This window comes from Octopus bimaculoides, chromosome 18, assembly GCF_046866305.1.
Source record: "Octopus bimaculoides isolate indiv1 chromosome 18, ASM4686630v1, whole genome shotgun sequence".
Lineage (NCBI taxonomy): Eukaryota > Metazoa > Mollusca > Cephalopoda > Octopoda > Octopodidae > Octopus > Octopus bimaculoides.
Window position 1 is genome coordinate 6,303,283 of NC_142945.1, and position 22,924 is coordinate 6,326,206.

Sequence of the window (22,924 nt, forward strand, 5' to 3'; positions counted from 1 at the left end):
ATACATGTACTGCATGTACAGAAATCATTATTATTCTAAAGTTAGACCTCGCAACAACGTATAAAATATTGCCACCTACAGCATCTCCGAAACGAAATACTAAAGATGCAATCAAAACTATAGAAACAAACAATTAGCATGTCTAATGTGTTATATGTAGCTGGACTGTAACTTTAAGAATTGCTTCTGAATCTTGTGTCTCCGTACGATTTCTCTTCGTAAAATTTAATTTCGTTACTGCTTGGCCTAAGCTGTCAAATTTACGTCAAATATATAAGTAACTGAATTTTAACTAGAATAATGGTATTTTTCGTTCATTTTTGTTCAATTTGCTTAATTTTATTCATATTTTTGTACATACACACATAATACATAGAGACATATGTAGTTACATACGTACTTACGTACGTTCATACATACGTAAGTGTGAGTATGTGTGTGTGTGTGTGTGTGAGTGTGTGTGTGTGTGTGTGTGTGTGTGCATTCGTGTGCGTGCGTGTGTTTGAAAATCTCATTTTCTTGATCTTTTACAGTGTCAATTATAGTGTCTACAAGATGTATCAGGTGCTCGTACAAGTTATTTTAGCCTTGAATATTTTTCAGAAAGTATGAAACCTATACCAACACACATACACCTGCTCATCTGCACACACACACACACACACACACACACACACACACATTCACACATATATGTGAGAGTTGTACCGAAAGTAATGCAGAAAATACGCATACATTAACAAATGTAATTCGTTCAACTTGCGCATCTTGATAGGTTGAAGCTTCTTCTATAGCAACTATTTTCTCCGTCCTTCTTTGCAGGTAAATATTTGCTTCCTAATAGAAGCAACATGTCGTCGTTGAGTTCTTGACTGAAAAAGGGTGTGCGTTGTCTGACATCCACAGAAAACTATGGGTTTTTACGAAGATGACATTATTGACGAGAGCGTCCGGTAGATTTTGACTTCTTGCCTTTCGGCGTTGATAAAATATTCTTTTCTACTCTAAGCACAAGGCTGGAAATGTTTGTGGGAGGGAGTCGGTCGATTAGATCGACCATAGTACGCAACTGGTACTTAATTTATCGACCCCCGAAGGGATGAAAGGCAAAGTCGACCTCGGTGGAACTTGAACTTAGAACATAAAGAGCCGAATGAATCCTTCAAATAACTACACACACACACACACACACACACACAATCATCGTTATTTAGACACGTACTCATGCACAATTACTTTTATGTGTCCGCCTACACGTTTGTGCATGTGTGTGTACGTGTGTATGTATGTGTGGTTTATGTGTGTGCACGTGTGTGTATCTATAAGTGCGTGCATGTACGTGTAACGATATATATATATATATATATATATATATATATATATATATATATATATATATATATATATATATATATATATATATATATCTGACAATATTAATGATCAAACGGGTGAATTAAATGAAGGAGAAAACAAAAGAAAGCGAGAGCGAAAACAAGAAGGAGAGAAAGAAACGCAGAAAGAAGGAATAAAGAAAGAAAGAAATGTAATGATAGGTATTACGGCCCTTTGGGAAGTAAATGGAATTAAGCGATAATACATTCTCTGTTGATGGAATGGTTGGTGCAATTATCTTCTGATTTATCTTGAATTCATTAGATTCTCTCCAAGACATTGCTGTTTAGGTTCTGACAGGCGTTCTTGGCTTCAAACTTGGAATAGCAGTCTTTAAATAGTTGGATTAATGAAGCCGCATTAAGATATTGTCTAGAGATAGATTTTTGGCATGTTATAATGCGTCCTGGGTGAGTATATATATATATATATATATATATATATATGTAAGTATACAAACATTATCTATCTATCTATCTATCTATCTATCTATCTATCTATCTATCTATCTATCTATCTATCTATCTACCTACACACACACACGCACACACATTTAAAATAATTTAGAACTGCTATATATTTTGCCGCTAAACAAGTAGTAACTAAGTTCAACAGTAGATGATGAGACGAACAGACACCGAAACATCTAACTGTTCTGCAAAGTAACTTGTAGTAAGTACATTGTGCAACTGAACGAATAAACCTCTTCGTAACTGTTATATACTGTACGGATAAACTATTAACTAGCTTTAATTTAACAGCGACTGAGAAGGCGGACAGTTGTCGAAACATCTAGATGCACCACAAGATGACTTGTGCTAAATATTCAACGCAAGCTTTTACTTTTCTTAGTTTAGAATAATAACATCTGGAGAACATTTCCAGAAAGTGTAAATTCATCGATTTTTTTTCAAGCATATATCCTTCGCCATCTGTAAGAAGAATAAGTAACAACAACGAGGAGGCAGTTTATTTATAATTTCATTCGAAAGACGTAGAGCGAAGAAAAGTAACATTCTTTTGTTCTCTCAGTTCTCTTCAGTTTTGAAGAGCGAATACAATAGCAGACGATACAAAGATGGAATGAGACAATCGAAACGATTTTGTTTATGCTTTTGTTTTTCGGGAAGGTTGAGAATATTAATGATAGAAAGAAAGGTAGAAAACAATGAAGATTAAACTGAACGTAAAGAAGTGGGCTACGATGACGACGACGACGACGACGACGACGACGACGACGACGACGACGACGACGAGGACGACAACAAAACTGCGGACGATGACGACGACGGCGAAGGCAATGACAACGACGATGATGATGATGGTGACAAACAAGGCTGTACAAATTCATTAGGAAACATCTAGCGACGCATATCGAATAGAATGCACATGCTTCGATTTATCAAATACAAACAATCACATATACAGTTATAAAGAAGTACACACACAGGCACGCTTTTTGCATGTTTATATATATATATATATATATATATATATATATATATAGATAGATAGATATAGATATATAGATAGATAGATAGATATACGTTTATCTATTCGTTTTGCAAGATTCCTGATGTGAAATCGTGCGTTGAAACAGATATTGTTGTATTTTGGGACGGTCAATTTTTTTTTGCCAAATAAACACACGCACTGTATATTATTTCTTCATCCGTGTATTACTGTTCTTATTTTCATTATTTTAACTCGAAATACAACAATATATATATATATATATATATATATATACTTAATTCAAATAATTAAAAAAAAAAAACGAACATGAGGACGTGCAGAAGAAATATATGATTTTGACTCTCGGTGAAGGGAGAGAATTGTTTTTTAACGTTTCGAGCATAACTCTTCGCCGGAAACAGGGAAGTCCAAAGAAAAAGAAGGAAAAAGAAAGAAAAAGAAGGAAAAAGAAGTCCACATGCGGTTACATTTCTGAAGTATATATTATACATATATGAATTGTGAAGCCATACAATCGACACACACACACACACACACACACACACACACACACACACACACACACACACACACACACACAAGCACACACAAGCACACACAGACATATGGGTGTATGTGTGTGCATGTCTGTGTCTCTCGCTCTTTATATATATATATATATATATATATATACCAGTCGCATATATATCTATATGGGTTGTGTAACATCTACAATCCATGTGCGCATGCGCGCGCAAGTGTGCGCGTGTGTTCATAGACTTTTCTACGATGCTTTTGCCTGAACAATGCAGCACACAACTCCTTCACCTCATTCCTGTTCTTCTCCTTTCATCAAACCACCACCACCACCACCACCACTACTACTACTACTACTACTACTACTACTACTACTACTACTACTACGACGACGACGACGACGTCGACGACGACCGCCACGACCACCACCACTTCCACCATTACCACCACCACCACCACCACCACCACCACTACTACTACTACTACTAGTACTACTACTACTACTACTACTACTACTACACTACTACTACTACTAATACTACTACTGCTGAACGTAGCAATGACAAACCTCTGGAGACAAAGTCATGAATATCTTTCTTTGTCGCCTTAAAAGGGTTAAGAGACGAGTAGTGTGTGTGTGTGTGTGTGTATTTGTGTGTGTGTGTGTGTGTTTATAAAAGAGAGAAGCGTTTGCTAGATACAGAAAAAGAAATTACCCAATGAAAGCTACAAGCATAACAAAGCAAAACACGACACTCGATGAAATAAATGACTAATAATAATAATAATAATAATAATAATAATAATAATGATAATGATAATAATAATAATAATAATAATAATAGTAATAGTAATAATAATAATAGTAATAGTAATAATAATGATAATAATAATAATAATAATAATAATAATGATAATAATAATAATAATAATAATAATAATAATATAATGATGATGAGGATAATAATAATAATAATAATTAATAATAATAATAATAATAATAATAATAATAATAATAGTAATAATAATAATAATAATAATAATAATAATAATAATAATAATAATAGTAATAATAATAATAATAATAATAATAATAATAATAATAATAATAATAATAATAATAATAATGATAATAATAATAATAATAATAATAATAATAATAATAATAATAATAATAATAATAGTAATAGTAATAATAATAATAGTAATAGTAATAATAATGATAATAATAATAATAATAATAATAATAATAATGATAATAATAATAATAATAATAATAATATTAATAAAGCGACAAGGGAAATGTACGGAGTTTGGATGCCAGCGAAAATAGCTGGGAGGCAATTTAAAAATCGATCTTTAAAACAGAAATGTCAATATAACTAAAATAGCTATTTCTTATTATGAATAATTGTTATAACAAAAATAATAGGTTGATAGACAAGGAGAAAGGTTTACATGAATAAAATAAATAATGAAAAACAGAGGAAACAAAGAGAAAGAAAATGAAGGAAAAGAAGAAACTCTAACCAGCTTTCTATTGTATTCTTATAGAAGGGTTTAATGCATTCTCAACAGCTTCTTGTGTTGTAATGATTTCAAACGTAGACAAGAGGCCGCGGATTTTTGTTGTGTTTTAGGATTAACAAAAGAACGGTTGTACCGTTTGTAGATGGATGAGATGGTCACCCATCGTATGTCCAACAGAAGCTGGATTACTGATGATGTTATTTTAATTTCTTTCATCTTTTGTCATTTACTTGTTTCAGTCATTAGACTGCGGCCATGCTGGGGTACTAGAAATTTCGGGCCTTGTGCCGAGAATAGAAAAGAATATTTTATTTCGTTTGTCTTTACGTTCTGAGTTCAAATTCCGCCGAAGTCGACTTTGCATTTCATCACTTCAAGGTCGATAAATTAAGTACCAGTTGCGTACTGCGGTCGATTTAATCGATTGGCCTCTCCCCCAAAATTTCGGGCCTTGAAATCGATTGGTCAAATCTTTCAACTCAGTACACCCGGCATGACCGCAGTCTAATGACTGAAACAAGTAAATGACAAAAAGATGAAAGAAATTTAAATAACATCAACAGTAATCCAATCGATTGGGCCCCCCCATCCCCCAAAATTTCGGATTTGAAAAAGAAATGAATATATTTCGCTCCAAGTCCCCCTGAAATAGTTAAACAAAATATAAATATAAATCGGGATAGTTGAAATTATTATCCATGGCGAATGAAGACAAAACTCATTTATCACCAAGTCTTTCAAGACAATCTGAAAATGCATAAAGCAAATGGTATGCAATTTTAAAATCAATTCCGTGTTTTTGTATGTGGTTAAAAAACAACAACAACAACAACAACAACAACAACAACATTAAAACGTCATCTGGATGAGAGGAATACAGACTAGTTTAATAAGATGATGGATTAAGCCATCAAAGAAAGAGTATAAGATTTATAGTTAATACAAATAAACTGACTCGCGTATAACTTAAATAAGAGATTTATAACACGAAGGATTTCCATTTTATAGTCATTTGTTCGTGGACAGCGATGTATGAGAGAGAGAGAGAAAGAGAGAGAGAGTGAGAGAGAGAGAGTGCGTGGAAAGAGAAGTGAAGAATGGGTACTTTGAAAAACGAATTAATGTGATTTGAAAAACTAATTTGAATAGTAACAACATTATTACTGCCATTAATGCAATTTCTAAACCAACGATGGCATCCAGTTTTGTATTAATATTGGAGAGAAACATTAGCAAATTAGACACAATAGATCTCTAAATGAGAAATCTGTTAATTGAGCCGTGATATATACTGACGCAAGTCAGTCTTTACAATGATTGCATCAGCTCAAAAGAGGAAAGAAGCAGTGGTTATACTGAGCATTACAGAGAAACAGTGTAAGCTGTATGTAACTGTATAATTCCCATAAAACGCTGTTGTGTGTCATTGTGATGTATGATGGAAAGCCAAAGGCAATAAGTCACGAATCGGAAAAGTAATGAATTGAAATTCTCGCTAGAAATTAGATTAGATTTGCTAAAATGTAAAGCTAAAATGTAAAGTTATTATAGCAATTAAACGGAAATAAATATACAAGATATGGATCCAATACGAACAAGGAAGTCTGAACATGGTTACTCGACCTGTCAGAACAAATAGTAGCTAAAATCCCTCAAATCACAGCCTAGCAATGCCCAATGTATATATGTATATATAGAATTGTGATGAACTATAACCTCGGACCCTGCCACAAGAATATGCGGAGCTCTTTACTAATCTAAACAATATTGTTAGCCTGGTGTGCCAACAGAGAACTAATGAAGTGTTTTGCAAAAATTTCTAAGACCAATCACGTGATCATTCTCTACTGATCAAAATATATCAATATCTATTTAATTGAAGTCATTTTCTCTCTACAAAAAATGTGAAATTTCGAACTCCAGTCAGAAGCAAGACAGTAGCAGCGTAGCCCCACGTCTTTCCATCTCAATTTAAGAAAATCAAAAAAAAATCTACGAAACGGGTTGAGCATTCAAATATCAACCATCTCAAAAATTCCCACTGAACTTCTCCCCTCGGGAAGGAGGAGTTAATACAAACTGGTCAACCCCGGAATTTACAAATACTAGGAAAACTAAGAAATAACACCATCTTAGTTGTTGAATGGAAATATTATGGTATGTGTTAAGGAATGCTTCTATCATTCCATTAGTAATTGACGCTGGATTAATACACAGCCATTTTCATAAAGACATTGACAAGTTACCTGTAACGATAGACAGCCAGATTCTAGAAAATAGCAGTGCTAGTAGAATCAGTAAATATTGTTAGTGCATTCTCATACAGCATTTGATCATAAAAATTCTTATTGATACTTAACATCTTCGTTAATCATGAATACGTTTATGCATGTTGTCAAAGACGTACCTAATTTTCAAACCATGGACAAAAAGATAATAAATATGGTTGAGAAAATTTGGGTGTCTGCTGATGGATACTGCGTAAGTGATGTACTATTGTCGGTTTCGGCTGGAAGCTTATTTAGCGATTTTTACTGCGCTTTGATTAATCTACATGAGATTTGTATTGCTAATACGTACACTAATTGCTAATTGGTAGTCATGAAATTCGGTTAAGAAAAATGCATTAAAGTAAAAAAAGCCAAAACAGAACAGTGATATCTTAGATAAAAAAAATAGTCAATTGTAATAGAATTGGACTAATGACTCTTACAAATACTTCAGAATCAAAGAACCAGACAGTAGACGACACACACAGACGAAAGAAGAGATTAGGAAGTAATATTAGAGTCGCATTAAATGAATACTTTAAGCAGATCTAAATGCTATAAATGAAACAAAGATACCACTACGATAAGCTATTCCAGGAAAAAAGTCTTTAAGTTATAATATTATCAAATGAAGACTGAGTGAATTAGCAAGACTAGACGAGAAAACAAAGAAGATGGCGATTGCATTTGAAATATTAAAAGCCGACAAATATATTATATTTACTACAACTACAGAGAAGATATTGCAGTGGTTCTAAAATAGAAAAGAACATCAACTACTCCACCACATATTAGTGAAATAATTTGCTTATATATCACTCTTTATTAACGAGAAGACAGAGTTTGCTTTCACATAATTAACTGACTCTCTGTCGGTTACGATGACAAGGGTTCCAGTTGGTCAAATTAACCAAACGGCCTACTCGTGAAGTTAATGTACAAGTGGTTGAGCACTCTACAGACACACATACCATTAACGAAGGTTTCATTGAGATTTAGTAGACAGAGAATATGACAAGACAGGCCCTTTGAAATACAGGCACTATTCATTTTTGCCAGCTGAATGGACTGGAGTAACGTGAAATAAAATGCCATGTTCAAAGACACAACGCGCTGCCAGGAATCGAACTCACGACGTTACGATCTTGAGCCGAATACCCTAACCACTAAGCCACGCGCCTTCACTCATCATATCGTACTTCTTTCTTCGCAAAGGTGTTGGATAAGTTTAAAGTATTTAAAACCATCGATATTTTATAAAACATGGCAATTGTCGCGACCTTTCTTTAATCCTATTGAAGTTAGTATGTAATGTGTCAGACAAAATATCACTAAGTATGGTTTCTGTCACTGTAATGGTCCTGATTCCGCCAGTTCACCGTCCTTGTTGTTTCTGGTTTAGTTACAAACCTCAATTATCATGGATGTCATTAGGACCTGCATGATAATTTTCACTCCGTCCGTCCACATGTTGCAGGTCACCTCCATGTTCAAGCATATGTCAATAATGTTGCGCAAAGGTAACCAAAAGCTAGTGGCCGACATCCGTGTCATTGTCCTGACGCCGTCATCACCATGTTCCCGATACCTATGTAATGTGACACCTAACTGTGCTCAGGTATGTTTAGCTAAGGGACCAAAGCCCAAGAATCAACGTCCGTGCCAATAATTCTAGTCTATGGTCATCATATTCTTGTGACCTGCGTAATATGGCACCTGACAGTGGCCAGAAGTGTCTCACCGGCTCTAAACGTCTCTTCACCTCATTGTTAGCCTTACACCCTATAAACACGCTTCCAAACAGTCAGCTTCGCTCGGTAGAGCACACATGATATCATATATCGATCAAGGTTTATTTTAACACCTTTTCCAAGAACACGTGAAGGTTCCTCTTTTTACTCCCACCCCTGAAGTATGCCACATTCCACGAGGCCTTTTCTTGGTAAAATTTGTCAAACAAAAACGTCACTGTTCTTTCTAACATACCCGGCTACTTTCTCCTTCTTTTCCTGGAACTGGTTCGAGTAGAAACTCACCTTAAAATGTCGTACGACTCGGCTTTAGACGTTACTGATATATTTTCCATTAAAGTAATTTTTGGCATCTCAACTACAGAGACTCAAGAGCTACAAATTACTGAAGCGGTAAATTGCTTGAAGGAACTATTAGTGGGTGATAATCGAATTAGTGAAATTGGCCAAAAGTCTTTGAATGCAAAATGTTTCCTTTATTCGAATAAGCAAAAGTTATAAATGACAGAATTTTGATGTTGGTGTTGATGTCGTTGTTGTTGCAGTTTGCTGTCCATACTGCTTTTCTTATTCAAATCAATAGATTCAACATTAATTGTTTTTGAATCTTCTATCGAACAATTTATACCTCATCCAGTTAGCGAATTTGCAGAATCGTTAGAGAATTGGCTGAAATATGTTTAAAATTTTGTTCCGATTTCAAATCCTGCTAGGGCCAACTTTGCCTTTCATCTCTCTAGAGGTTGGCAACAAACCCTTCCCCTCAAAATTGTTAGCGTTGTGCTTAAACCAGAAACAATTAATTTTATTATTATTATTATTATTATTATTATTATTATTATTATTATTATTATTATTAGTAGTAGTAGTATTGTCAAGGCGGTACGCTGGTAAAATTATTACCGGGTCAGACAAAATGCTTAGAGGCATTTCGTCAGTCTTTAAGTTCTGAGTTCAAATTCCGCCGAGGTCGACGTCACCGTTCATCCCTTCACGGTCCATAAGACTAGTACCAGTTGCATACTGAGGTCGTTGTGCCAAAATATGAAACTATTACGAATAACAATGAGAATAAACCCCTATATATCTTTTCCAAACTAAAATACAATATGCATAAACAGTAAAAAAAAAAACCCAAAAGACAAAACAAACCAATACTATAAAACAACTAATATCTGGAGAGTGAAACAAAGAGAGTCAGGTGGGATGGTGGCGGCGATGGGGTGGGGGGTGAGGATTGGTTAGATATTTCGGATGTTACCGATTAAATATCACCATCCATATCTAATGGACTACTTGAAATAACTTGATGGAAATACTTGTTTAATGCGTTGTTGTAGATGCGATTTTAGAAACTCATGCTTCAGCGAAGAAGAGGTGTTCCTCTTTTATGCACACTTCGGTGGATACACACATATATATATATATAATATATGTATACATGCATATATATATATATATATATATATATATATATATATATATATATATATATATATATATATATATATATATATATATATATATACATATATATATACATATAGATATAGATATATATACATATATGCATATATATGTAAGTATATATGTATATATATATATATATATATATATATATATATATATATATATATATATATATATATATACATATATACTTACATATATATGCATATATGTATATATATCTATATCTATATGTATATATATGCATATATATAAAAATATATATGTATATATATATATATATATATATATATATATATATATATATATATATATATATCATTATCTATCTGTCTATCTATCTATCTGTCTATCTATCTATCTATCTATCTATCTATCTATCTATCTATCTATCTATCTATTATCTATCTATCTATCTATTTATATATATGTATGTATGTATACATGTAAATAGCGGTGCCCCAGCATGGCCACAGTCTCCGGCTGAAACTAGTACAAGAATAAAAGAACCCCCCACACACATACACACATACACGTACACACATACACGTACACACATACACGTACACACATACACGTACACACATACACGTACACACACATACACGTACACAAACACATATGCACACATATTACAACTGCATACATAGCCACACGATTATATTAGTTTCACAAAACTGTGAATTGCATTAAAGCAGAAAAGTATTCAATTCTGTATCGTAGAGATGATTTTTAGTATTTTTTCAACTGTGGACCGGGGACGAGAGATTTGGAAGAGCGACTCAAACTCACTCGTCTTTGAATAGACGATGTAATGCATACCAAATATACATTACATTACACACTTGCACAGATTAGATTAGATAGCATACATACACTCAGAAATACATACATACATGCGCTACATATATACATTCCACTCCATTCCATGCATTGATATACAAACGCGCACACACACATAATATATAAATGAGTACATAAATACATACACACATTGTCTAATATACAAACGTAAACATATACATTACATTGCATATATATATATATATATATATATATATATATATATATATATATATATACATATACATCTCTCTCTCTCTCTCTGTATATATATATATATATATATATATATATATATATATATATATATATATATATATATATATATATATATATATATACATACATTATATACATACACACATACATAGCTACGTACAAAAGATTACATATATAGATTACATACACGCTATACATACATACAATTTTCCAAATCCAATCTATTAGTCGCAATATGAAGATTTGTAAGACATTCCCAAAATTCTCCATGTGAGAATTCTATGTGTACAGACAGTTCAACCAACATACTAACTCAATCACATATTTACAGACACCGGGAACTCTAACTTAAAAAGTCTTGCTGCTTTTTTAGCAACCGGTTTCAACTCTCTCTCTCTCTCTCAAAAAAAAAAAAACAACAACAAAAAAACTTAAACTGAAAGAAAAAATATACATAGATATATATAATTTTTGCACAGTTATCAATAAATAATTGCTTGAAAATTAATTACGAAGTCGGGTGTTTTGTCAATAGAACCCATCATTGGGTGAAGCATTAGTAGATGGTTCTGCTTTAATCCCGTGATCGATCTTATCTCTGGCATTGTTGTCAGACATCTGATTCGTCATCTAGTTAGTTGTGCTACTAACGATGACATCCGTTCCTTTTGTCGGATAGATTGACGTACGCAGTGATTTGAAAGCGGTCACCAGAAATTTTGTTATATGGTGACTCACTGAGATGAGTTCGGTTCTTTTGTTCTAGATTGGGTTGAGATGATGGCTGCTGGGCGCATTGTTTGAAGTAAAGTTGTAACTTCGATGTTTGGATAATACTCCAACCGTCTATGTGCACGTTTGTCACTATGCGTTCCAAACTAATTAGATCTGCACACATCGCATCTCTTCCATCGTCATTGCATTTTTGGTAGATCCAATGACAACTGAGGTCATCTATACGTCACTGGATTGTACACACACACACGTTTCTGTCTCTTTCTCTCTCTCTCACACACACACGCACACACATACATACACATAGTAATAATTCGTAAGAGTGTTAAATTGTCAGAATCGTTAGGGCGTTAGACAACATTCTTTGAATTATTTCTTCCAGTACTTTTATGTGAGCACAAACTACATATACACGTATTTGCATACGTTTGTAGCCATATATATATATACACAATATACACGCACACATGTACATAGATACATACATACAGACACACACACACTCGCACACACAAACGTATACGTATAGTTATAATTGCATACGTAATTATACCTACACACACCAAATTTACATATACAAACATACGCATGCATGTAGTGTTCGCTAGATTTTAAAACAAATGTCACGCAACAACAACAACAACAACAACAACAACAACAGCAACAACAACAACAACAACAACAACAACAACAACAGCAACAGCAACAATTATGAAATGAGATCACGACTTACTGAAACATTTGTGTTAAGGTAGTTTTTCGCCATCTCAGCTGGAGAAATACAAGAACTTCGAACTACCAAACGGTTGGATTGCTGAAAGGTTCTATTAGTTGTCGATAATGGAATTAGTGAGATTGACCAAAAGTCCTCGAGTCAAAGAACTGTTTTCAGTAAAAGTTTGAAATGTTAAAAGAAAGTACGATGATTGAGAGAGAGAGGGGGGGAATGATTCAGAGGGAGGGTAAGAGAGAGTGCAAGTGTGTGTGTGAAAGAGGGGCAGGGAGAGAGAGATAGTGTGTGTGTAAGAGAGTTTTTGTGAGGAAGAGAGAGAGAGAAGGAAAGAAAAAGTGAGAGAGAGAGAGAGAGAAAGAAAAGTAAGAGAGAGAGAAAGGAAGTGAGAGAGAGAAAGAAAGAAAAGTGAGAGAGAGAGAGAAAGGAAAAGTGAGAGAGAGAAAGAAAAAGTGAAAGAGAGAAAGAAAAAGTGAGAGAGAGAAAGAAAAAGTGAGAGAGAGAAAGAAAGAAAAGTGAGAGAGAGAGAGAAAAAGGAAAAGTGAGAGAGAGAGAGAAAGAAAAAAATGAGAGAGAGAAAGAAAAAGTGAGAGAGAGAGAGAGAGAGAAAGAGAGAAAGAGAAGAAAGGGGAGAGGAGAGAGAATAAGAGAGAGATTAGAGAGAGAAAGAAAAAGGGAGAGACAGAAAGAATGAGAGAAAGCAAATCAGAGATAGAAAAAGAGAAAATGAGGGCAAGAAACAGAGAGAGAGAGAGAGAGAGAGAGAGAGAGAGAGAGAAAGTGAGGGAATGAAACTGAGACAGAGAGAGGGAGAAAGGAAGTGAGAAAGAGAGAAGGAGAGTTTGAGAAAGAGTGAAAGAGAGGGAGAGAGAGAAAGAGAGGGAGAGAGAGAAAGAGAGATTGAGAGAGAGTAAGGGATAAACGGGGAAAAAAGAGAGAGAGAAAGGGCGAGAAGGAGGGAAAAAGAAAAAAAGGAAGTGAGAGAAAAACAAAACCAAAGAGACATAGAGAGTGAGTGAGAGAGAGAGAGAGAGAGAGAGAGAGAGAGAGAGAGAGAGAGAGAGAGTGAGAGAGAGAGATGTGACATATTTAAACGAAACATTGACTGTGGCTGACATCTTTCTCGTCAGATTCAATCGCGTTCACTTGATTATATACGCAAAAGATCGTATCACCGTGAGATATTAAATTGTTTTCTACCACGGAATAGAGGATGCGATGATTAAGTGATGCGGTTCAAACTGAGATGAACCTTTCTCTGACTATACTTTTGTTGAAATGCGCTGCCTTTGTTTCAATTAATTTTGAAAATAATGAAAAGTTTAATAACATAACTTGTCATTATTAAGCTAGTATTTCCAGCTCTTTACGTGCCAACTTCAAATCCCACCGAGATTAACTTTGCCTTTCATCAATTGGAAATCGATAAAATAAATTACCAGTCAAATACTGGGGTCGATGTAATTGAATTTCGCCTCCTCTCAAAATTGCAAGCCTTGTGACAAAAATCAAACAGAATTATTAAGCTAGTATTAATGACTTGTAAGGTATTTCGTTATGCAACCAAAATATACTATAGAGTATAGTAAACGATTTTATAAGTCAATACCATGTTCTACTGTGTTAGCAGTGCTCTTAAATCACATGTTAAGGTCATCTCTACAGATTTTCCATAAAAATTATTGCCAGCACTGATTTTTGTTACGACGTTTCGCATCCGAGACGTCAGATGTAAATAAACAATGAGATCGAAAATGAAAAAAAAGGTCACGGGCGTATATGCCATAATTCGAGAGTTTTTGTTCCTTCACTGTATTTAGTGGCTATTTAATCAATGTGTTCATGGATGATTAAAGGCGCTGATGAAAGGGCAAAAACTCCAGAAATGTGCATATATGCATTACTTGTCTACATCTGACGTCTCAGATACGAAACATCGTAGCAAAAATCAGTGCTGGCTGAAATTTCTATATAATAACTGTAGGTAGAGTGTTAACAAGTAATATTAAGCTAGTGTTTCCGGCGTTTTACGTTCTGGGTTCATACTCTACTGAAATCGACTTTGCCTTTCATCATTTCGAAGTAGATAAAATGAACATTGGGGTGGATGTAAGTGACTAGAATCCCTCCCCCACAACTTTCGGGTTTTGTGCCAATTATGGAAAGAGTTATTACGTAAGAGTAAGGCGGTCTGCTCGCAGAATCATTTAATCGTCGAAAGAAAAAAAAAATGCCCAGCGGCATTTTCCGGCACATTACGTTGTGAGTTCAAATTCTGCCGATGTTGACTTTGGTTTTTAATAATTTCAGAGTAAATGAAAGCACTGAGTCGATGTAATCGTCTAACTCACTTTCCCTAAAATTACTGACCCTGCACCCAAATTTGAAGCGATTGTTATTTTAGCCAGGGTTTAGAATTTAAATACATAGAATTTTGATGGACGGTTTTAATTTAGATAATTTTAAAACACAAAGCTTGTAGCAAAGAAAACCTGGAGCGGTTTCGGGTGGGTTGGTACCAGAAGGCTTAACGCTTCTGTTTCTGTATTTCTTCTGAAGCACACTGCTTTTGTTTCAATTAATTTTGAAAACAATGAACAGTAACGAAAACAACTTAGTCATTATTAATTTGATGATTGAAACATAAATCAAGGTGGATGGGAGGTTCTAATTTAAAACAGGAAATGTGTACCATTAAAGCGGAGGCGGTTTCAGGCGAAATGCTATATTTAACCATTTTGTTACCAAATTTATGTTGAGATATTCTGCTTATGTTTTTGTTAATTTTTGGAAATATTGAAGGATCTAGCAAAATAATTTTGTCATTACTTAGCTGGTGTTTGGAATTTAAATTTACATAAAATTTACATAAGCTTTTACATAAGGTTTAAATTTACATAACATTTACATGATTTTAATTTAGATCTCTTTAAAACAGAAAGTGGTATTCAATTGCGTTCCCTTACATCATTGTTTGTTTCGACTTTTACTGCCCTTTACGTAACTGAAGCGTACTCTTGGGCGTATCAACTCTGCTTGCTTGATCTGCTTGAAAAAACTGCCTGATCTCTCTCAAATCCCGCTACATTGCCAATAAAATCAGAAATACACTGAATAAAAACAAGCGGAATGGTCATGTCTGGATCACTTTTAATCATAAATTTTCTTGATTATTGTTGGCTTTGAGCAAAACAATGATAAAAACAAGATCGATAAAGTAAGAATCAATCTACAGCTCGAGTGAAATCCTTCTCTAGAAATATGGAAGATATAAATAAACTTTCTACTTATTAACTTCTTTTGTAAGACCAGTTAATTCCTAATAAGTAACAATTTTTATCGAACTACTTCTTTATATAGACATATATGTCTATATAATGCGTTAATGAACAAAGACATGCACTTAATGAATAGACGTGATCAATGAAGCAAATGTCTTGTACATAATTAAGCAAAAGATATTGTTTCGTTTATGATAAATCTCTTTATATTTATTACGCCTCATTACTCTTGATATTAAATTGAATTACTTCAATAATTGATAGTTTGAAAATTCATATTTCGTTTAGGCTCAAGTATGGTCGTCTGCTTTAAAAGCTCGTGTCTGCTATTACTCTTCTACAGCCTCAGGTAGACCAATATCTTGAGAGTGGAATTTGGTAAACAGAATGCGGAAGCACGTCACATATACATAAATATATATATATACACGTACACATATATATATACACCACACACACACACACACACACACACACACACACACACACACACACACACACACACACACACATATGTATGTATCTGTATGTGTATATATATTTATACATACATTATGAGAATTAAGAAACTTCGTGAGACAAACTATATTTGTAACGGTAGAACTGAAAATAGATAAAGCTATTAACAATCTTTGCTACTAAAAGCACAAAAAACTGGGATTTTAGCGGAGAGCGATTGTCGATTACATCAACTCCAGGTCTCAACTGGTACTTTTTTTCATTGACCTCGAAAGGACAAAAGGTAATTGACAATCAATGTTGGTGTATCTCTACGTCCCCGTAACTTAGCGGTTCGATGAAGGCGACTGATAGAATAAGGACAATGGCTTACAAAGTATAAGTCCTGGGGTCGATTTGTCAAATGACTGAAACAAATAAAAGAATAAAAGAATACATGTATATAGTGGAAGTTTCAAGAATTCCTTGGCATTATCATTAGAATGAAATAATAATAAAGACATGTTTGCGTGCTTTGTAGTAACTTACCAAGGATCATAGGAATACTGTAATAACTGATAAAATCATCAGCGCCAGATTAAGACTTTTACAGCGTTTCATTCCAGGTAGAATTGATGATGAATTTTACGTGTGATGTATGTGTTGGGGTTTCGGTTTGTGTCTTGCTCTCAGTAAAGCTTCCAAATACTATCAAGTATATACAGTGTTTTACGCATATATGTACATATGTATGGTTTATGTATATATGTCAATGTTCATAATGTTGCTGTTTTTGTTTTTTGTTTTGTTCAAAACATTGGATATTTTCCCATTTGATAACTGAATAAAAATTATTCATTTGTTCAGCTGTCAAGTATACGACATCCCTTCACGTGATTTTCTTTTTCCTTTTATTTATTTCTTGTTTTGTTTCCAAACAAACAAGAACTAATGAACTAAAACAAACACACATTTACAACCATTTCTGCAGGCATTGTATGAATACAAATGAAAGGAAATCTCCAAGGAAAGAATTCATAATTTAACGGAAAGTTGAAATGTTATTTCAGATTCTACACGCAACGCTGAAGAACGAAGAGACTCAAAGATGAGGACAAATGATGTGTTCGTCTGTCAGATAAATTAGTTCGCTTTTTTTTCTACTTGGCACTCTATCGTCATACGGCTGAAAAACGGTAAAACTTATTCAAACTTCAGAAACGATAAACAAAATTTGTTGAGGAAGACTAGGGTTACAAAAAAAACAAAACAAAAAAAAACAACAACTTTAAAATACTACGATGAAAATATTTTTCGTGTTAAATCAAGTAACTGTGAAAAGAATTTAAAGGAATTGAAGAAGAAAAAAAGAAAGCTAACGGATTTATCTTACAGTTTAAACAGTTGTGAGTGTTTAGTCTTCAGGTCAGATCTAACACAAAAGGTCCACCAGTACATTTCTTTTCTATGCAACGAGAAAATATTCTTAGTTTATTTTGCTATATTCAAGATTTTGCTATATTCAAGATTTTGCTATATTCAAGATTTGAGGAAGATCTGGTTGGTGTAATTTTGAGGGAGATGTGACAGCTATTTCTACCATATCTGATGATCGTCTAAAAGTTTCCGCAATGGTATATGTTTAAATCAGATTGTATTCGTAATCTCAATATGTAAAGCAGAGTTTGTGTGTGTGTGCGTGCGTGAGTGAGTGTGTGTGTGTGTGTGTGTGTGTGTGTGTGTGTGTGTGTGTGTGTGCGTCTCTCCATTGTCCTTGTGTCCTGCTTTACTTCCGTCTATCTTCCTCCTGCATTCTCCCTCCCTCTACCAATTGCCTATCTCCTACCCCTCTTCGTCCTTCACTCTCCACCTCTCTCACCCCCTCTCTCTTTCCTTTCATCTCTTACTACAACCCTTTCAACGCTACCACAATGACACTATGACATTGTCTTCCGAACGTCTTACATGCAGAAACACTATATTTTCAAGTGAGATCTCAAGACTTCATTTCACAGAAATTCTTCCATTCAATATGTCTTCCCAAACAGGAAGTCTGTAAATCTATGTATTAGCCATCATCAAGAATACAAGCAGCAACGTTTGTTTTTCGCAATAATGCTCGATTATTCTCAGAATTCAATGGCCCGCCACTGCTGCTGCTGCTGCTACTACTACTACTACTACTACTACTACTACTACTACTACTACTACTACTACTACTACTACTGCTGCTGCTGCTGCTGTTGCTGCTGCTGCTGCTGCTACTGCACCTCCTCCGTCACTTCTTCTTCTTCTTCTTCTTCTTCTTCTTCTTCTTCTTCTTCTTCTTCTTATTATTATTATTATTATTATTATTATTATTATTATTTAGGTGGAGAGCTGGCAGAATCGTTAGCGCGCCGGGCAAAATGCTTAGCAGCACTATTTTCTGAGTACAAATTGTCACTATTTTCTTAGTTCAAATTCCGCCGAAATCGAATTTGCCTTTCATCCTTTCGGGGGTCGATAAATTAAGTACCAGTGACACATTGGGGCGGTGTAATCGACTGGTTCTCTCCCTCCAAATTTCAAGCCTTGTGCCTTTAGAAGAAAGGATTATTATTACTATGTAATCAATGGATGTTGGAAAACTGATGAAGTACGTTCGACTAATTAAAAATATTATACAGTGAAATAACGAGACAACATGTTATGAAAGTAAAATGATTAGACGTCCACGCAAAAGTCGTGAGGTTAGGCGAATATATATTAGGAGGAATAACGTAACGCCATTAATAGGAATAAAATTTTTATGCTGAATGAGACTGTCTTTAGTAAAAAGTGAAAGTGATGTAAGACTAATCAACCGATTAGGACCAGTTGTTAAAAGCGGCGTAGAAGGAAAAAAAATGGTTCGTAAAACCCGAAAGATTGGTGGACTATTTGAATGAGGTTTGTAGGAGAGGACGAAAGAAATAAATCAAGATGTAATATTAATAAAGAACGTAATATATCATATACATATGATAAATTGCGTCGGCAATACATCTAGATTAAAATATCGAATCTAATACTGAAGGGCAAGGAAATATATTTTTTCTCTGTGTCCGTGTATGTATATACACGGACACAAAGATGGGAGAGAGAAGGAAGAGAGAGAGAAGGAAGAGAGAGAGAGGGAGAGAGAAGGAAGAGAGAGGGGAGAGAGAGAAAGGGGGGGAGAGAGAGGGAGAGAGCGAGAGAGAGGGAAAAGAGGGAGAGAGAAGGAGTAAGGGAGACAGGGTGAGAAAAATGGGAAAGAGAGGGGAGAAAGAGAGTGAGAGAGAAAGGAGGAGAGAGAGAGAGAGAGAGAGAGAGGGAGAAAAAGAGAGTGAGTGAGATAGGGAAAAGGATAAAAAAGGGAGAAAGAGGGGTAGGGAAGCAAAGAGGTTAGGGAAGAGACTAACAATGAAAAAAAAATCTGGATGGAGAAAGAGAGAAGTCTCAACACGAGCATTGAACTGGTTCTTTATTTATCGATTTCGAAAGAATGGAAGGTAAAGTTACCTTCGGTGGGATTTGATCTCAGAGCGCAGAGAGCCAAAACGACGCTTCATCAGCCAAGAGGAGGTGGAAGCTTCAAGGAAGTTATTCTTAACCTCATAGGACAAGAACTGGTATCAGCGTGGAATCAAAGAACAAGCAGAAAAGTGGCTTCAGATGGAGCAACACGATGGCCTCCACTTTGAATGTTATGCTGGTTTTGTTGTTATTTGACGAATAAAGAAAATACATTTCCAAAATATTGCAAAACTTTTGACTCAACACAAGGTTTTATCCGAATTTCAGACAATTTTGTCAATTCGTTGTCCTGAGTCTTGTATAAATCTAACATGTCAAGAGAATTAGATCGGAGCTTAATGAGATTACCGTTGTGATTAAGTGACTAAGAGACCAATAGTCTCTTCCGTTTCCCCGAGCAGCACATTAGTCCATCACAGGATTAACCTTCAGTTGCCGCCAGTAATCATTTTAACCTCATAACATTGTCCCTTATATTTTCGTTCAGAGATGTCTGGTAAATACATATTTGAATGAAAATATACGTTCACTGTACACTGAGGTATCTGTCACTAATCTCTAACCCGAAATACTTCGTTCATGATGTTATTGCCGTTTTCTATCATTAAATATCAATAACTATCAGTAACCTCATAATAAATTATAACTGATCCAAAATAATTTGTGTACTTATTCTTCATTATATACGGGTTCAAAATAAATAATTAAAGAATATTTTTTTTGCATGAAAATTGAAAAAAAGATGTGTGGTAAGAGGTTAAGCTGCTTGGACTGGAGGAACATAAAAATAAAGTACATTGTTGTCGGCTCGAGAATCGAACTCATGGTTTATAGAACATTAGCCCAACATCCTAACCACTCGGCCACGCGTCTTTCGTGGTGATGCTGATAATATCGGTTAATTAAAGTTATTGTGTTCACCACATTAAATTTGTTAGCACTTGCTTCACTAAGTATTTTGTTAGCCTGCCACCGCGCTCAGTTCTGTTACACACACTCGTTTAGATTTGCTGCATGTCATCGAACAGCAATTATGTATGGCTGAGATTGTGGTAGCAGTGGTGGCTGAGATTGTGGTAGCAGTGGTGGCTGCGACGGTGGTTATGGTTGCGGTGGAGTATTGGCCTTCATCTGTTGAATACTACAGAAACCGGAAATAAGCACAAGCTCTGTGAATCTTTCTGATGTGGAAAGAGGAAGAAAGAGAGAAAAAGAAACAAAAAGAAAAACAGAAGAAGAAAAAAAAAAGAAAAAGAAAACGAAGTTTAAGTAAGCATATTTGCGATGGTTAAGGTAAGACGTTCCGAGAAATGTTATATATTGACTTTGGAAATTGATTTTTCTTAGCGACATTTATCATCCATACAATGGAAGTCGCTCTCATATCTAATAATATTGCTGAAATATATACCGCTATTGATTCGCTTTGGGGTGGATTAATATTCATGTAAAGGGAAGCAGGGATCGAGTATGTATTAATATAATATTTAATATAAAAACCTTGGTGGAGGGGGAAGAAAAGGTAGCGACCTGGACATAAAAGCGTTGCAGTTGTTGTTAACGTTGTTGCTGTTGTTGTTATTGTTATTATTATTGTTGTTGTTTAGCCCCGGGACAGCTTAGATTCAGCAAACTTATGATTAAAAACTTTCCGGTGATGACCACCCAATCCTTTTATTATTATTATTATTATTATTATTATTATTATTATTATTATTATTATTATTATTTTATTTTTGGGTATCATTTACGCAATACTATTTTACGTAAATTACTAACTCGCCAGCAGTCTTTCTTTTTCATTCTGAAGTTTACTATGGAGTGTACCCAAAGAAATTGGTTTCAAATTTATGCGCAATGCCAGCAGTTTCAAGGAAAGGTCTAAATCAATCCCGTTGACCCTAATGCTCAACTGGTTCTTATTTTATCGACCCAGAAAGGATGAAAGGCAAAGTTGACCTCGGTGGTATTTGAACTCAGAACGTAAAGACTGACGAAATGACCCAAATACTTTACGCAGCGTGCTAATGATTCCGCCAGTTTGGCTCCTTGGTTTGCCTAAAGATACTGGCTTGATTTAGACACAACTGTAAATGTAATTTCGCAGGGATAGCAAAATGTAGGGTAGATTTATTTATGTTTAACAACTTGAATGAATTTAATTAAAGCATCTAAATATGAAACATCTTGAACATTCTTCAGACTGAAGTCCTTCTTGAGCGACACATTTTCCTAAATGAATAAATAAAATTGAATATTAAGTATTTGTGGAATTTTGATAAACTATCGGGTGACTTTTGGCCAACCGTATATATATATATATATATATATATATATATATATAAACAATATATGAGTATATGCATATATATGTACGTGTATGTATATACGTTCATCTACATGTACATATATATATATATATATATATATATATATTATTTTGTTTAAAAGAGTTCCAACACTGTCTGTTTTTTATGTTTTATTTATATTCCTGCAGAACTAATGTGGGGTATAGAATATGGAATATACAATATATAATATAATATACAATATACAATATAAAATAAAATAAAATAAAAATGGATGGCACCATGAAAGAAAGTATTGAATGTAGATGAAATATTGAGTGTTCAATATAAAGGATCAAATATATAAATATATAAATATAAATATATAAAGGCGACTCGAGTTTCAGGGCTATTTCCCTTCGTCATGGCCGGTATGACAGAC